This window comes from Cryptomeria japonica, chromosome 6, assembly GCF_030272615.1.
Source record: "Cryptomeria japonica chromosome 6, Sugi_1.0, whole genome shotgun sequence".
Taxonomy (NCBI): Eukaryota; Viridiplantae; Streptophyta; class Pinopsida; order Cupressales; family Cupressaceae; genus Cryptomeria; species Cryptomeria japonica.
Genome location: NC_081410.1, coordinates 533,208,621 through 533,211,517, shown reverse-complemented (window position 1 = coordinate 533,211,517; position 2,897 = coordinate 533,208,621). Strand labels below are relative to the sequence as shown.

The 2,897-nt window shown below is 34.2% G+C and overlaps 1 pseudogene; it reads left to right on the top strand.

Annotated features, from left to right (window-relative positions):
• Nucleotides 1-242: 242 nt before the first annotated feature.
• Nucleotides 243-1,380, top strand: LOC131067933 (phosphatidylserine decarboxylase proenzyme 2-like; annotated as a pseudogene).
• Nucleotides 1,381-2,897: the final 1,517 nt, after the last annotated feature.

Here is a 2,897-nt window from a genome sequence, read left to right as displayed (position 1 = left end):
AATTACAGATTTCAAAGGTTTTATTATGAGTGGGATTAAATGAGGCTCCCACAAGGGTTGAGCCCAACTCATAGAAACCATATGATTGTTCAGAGTGTACTTACAGGTATGTACAGAAAGCAGATATTGATGGTGATGATGTAGTCAATTTAGAGGAGCTTGTTAACCTTCTTACCAATCACGGAGGCAAGGAAATACTTATTAACAATTGTTCGGTTTGTGGAGAGGAAATTGGTCTCTCAGCCAATCTAAATGACATGATTCATGTTAGCCTATGCTTTGATGAGGGAACTGGAAATTAGATTATGACTGAAGGGAAAATAGAAAAGCAAGCATCCTATGGATGGATGTTCAAGATAAGTGAATGGGCTCACTTCTCTACTTATGATGTTGGCCTGAAGTTTGGATCAACAACTTCACATATTCTTATGAACAAAAAGATTAGTGGAGGAAGTGATACAGTGCAAAATTGTCATGTCACTAAGGGCTATTTACCAATCTAAATTGGGCCTTACTCTTATTGACAAAGGTACAAAGGACCTTTTGCAAAGTATATCAAATAAGCAAGGGGAGAACATGAACACTAGAGATTCTGCTAAAGATATACCAAAGTTTATCAACTTTTTTGAGGATCGCATAAATGTTGATGAATTTAGGTATCCTATAAAGAATTTCAAGGGGAAAAAGTTTTTTGTTCGAGGTCTACTAGGTGATGAAATGTATTCAGATAAATTTGATGAGGGGGCTTTGGTGATATTTCGATTGGCTCCACAGGATTACCATCATTTCCATATGCCTATAAGTGGTGTCGTAGGGAGATTCAATGAGATTCTTGGTCAATTATATACAGTGAACCCTATAGCTGTAAATAATAAACATTGCAATGTATTTACAGAGAACAAGCGAGTAGTCTGCATAATTTCAAGTCAAGAATTTGGGAAGATGGCTTTTGTGGCAATTGGAGCAACAATGGTGGGTAGCATCACTTTTACCAAAAATGAAGGTGATTTTTTGAAGAAAGGAGATGAGCTTGGATATTTCTTGTTTGGGGGAAGTACAGTTGTTTGTGTTTTCAAGAAGGATGCAATAGATCTGGATGAAGCCCTAGTCTTGAATAGTGAAAGGTCACTTGAGACCCTGGTTTCAGTGGGAATGAGTTTAGGTGTCTCCAAGAAAATGTCAGAAGAGCAAGTAGCAAATACTACAAGGCCTAGGCATAATGATAGTATTGCTATATTGGACAATGAAGTTGCTGAAAGAAGAATCAGAGCAACTACAAGCGGTAAAGTCATAAATTATCAGATTGGCCTCTCCGAAGAGAGTTTTCTTCTATCAAATGCAAAAAGCCTCAAATTTCCTTTCAAAAGCAGAGATATATGAAATTTATAGAATTTCATTTTTAGAAAAGTGCAGAAATAATAGAAAATGAAAAAACCATCAACGTTTTCTAGCTCAGAAATTTGCAAAAAAAAAATTGTGCGTAAAGAAGCTACACAGCAGAGTTTTGTTCCTTTTTTAAAAAAAAATTGCAGAGTTTTCTTTATAAAGGAAAAATGTAGAACAAAGTTCACAGATTCTGTCTAAATTTTAGAGCAGACAAGAAATGAAACGACAAAAGTCATCATGCAATTTCCTTCCAGAAAATACATAATTTTCTTCCTTTTATAATGCAAGTTTTTTTTTCCAGCAAGGGAAAATGGAAAAGTAAAATATCACTAGCAGAGCTCGTGCCAAACACATTGCTAAGTTAACTGTTTTAAAAAATCAAGGAGAAATTTTGCTGAAAATCTTCGGAAAAATACACAAGGGAGAAATACCTTTCATATTTCAAAAAATGGAGCAAAGTCGTGGTTTTAAGGAAAACCCTTTTCAATTCCAAGCATGGAGCAAACCTGTTTTAAGTCCCAAAAAACTGCCAAACAGAAGGAGTCATCACGCAGCTCTCTGAGTGTTCTTCTTCACTCCAAACCCTAACATCTCCGCATTTTCCTCTTCATCGAAAACTTACAATGCAAAATGGATAATAATCTTTAGGTTTTCATCGCTATATTGCCCTTTACTTTGCCTTTTCCCATTTTAATGGGATCACATTTCTTAAAATGCAAGGTAATAGGCATATGGTGGTCGAGTTCCAAACTCCCACTTATATGTTAGATAATAACTTTGCCTAGCCTTGGGGAGGCTTTAAAACCCCTAAGTCTTTCAAAGACATAAAAACTTTTAAAGATGTAAATTAATTTTTATATTTATTTATTATATTAATGTTGAAAAAATTAACATTTTCTACCAACATTAATATAATTAATAAATATTCAATTAATTATTTTTTGCATATAAATTTCCTGGTAATATTCCTATAAGGAAATTGATTTTTTGCATCTTTTTAACCTTTAGAATTCAATACCTTTCATCCATAGACACATGAAAACTGTAAAATAAATATTCTAATTGGATAATTTATAAATCCAATTAATATTTGTTATTTGTGTCTTTAAAATTGTTCCCAATATGCATATGGAAGAAAAATATTGAATCCTAAAGAGGTGAAATTATCTCAAGAATTTGGGGTCGAATTTGAGCTTGAAACGTAGTTATCCATGAGTTTGAGCTAGTTCTCCAGCAGTTAAAGCCTAATTTTGAGTATTTCATGGGTCAACCTTCAGTTGACCAAGATTTTACACCCGATTTCACACATTTATGTAGAGTTTGAAGCCTTTTTGTGGCGGTTTCTTTCTCTACTCGAATTTGGAGATATTTTTGACTTGGAGATCACTCAAGGAGGCTTTCAGTTGACTTGCAGTCATCTTATCCTTTCCTTTGGAAGGCCTTTTGCATAAAGGAAGCAAGGATTTCAATTTGAGGGGGTTCTAGATTTTTTCTCAAGCCTAGCTGAGTTT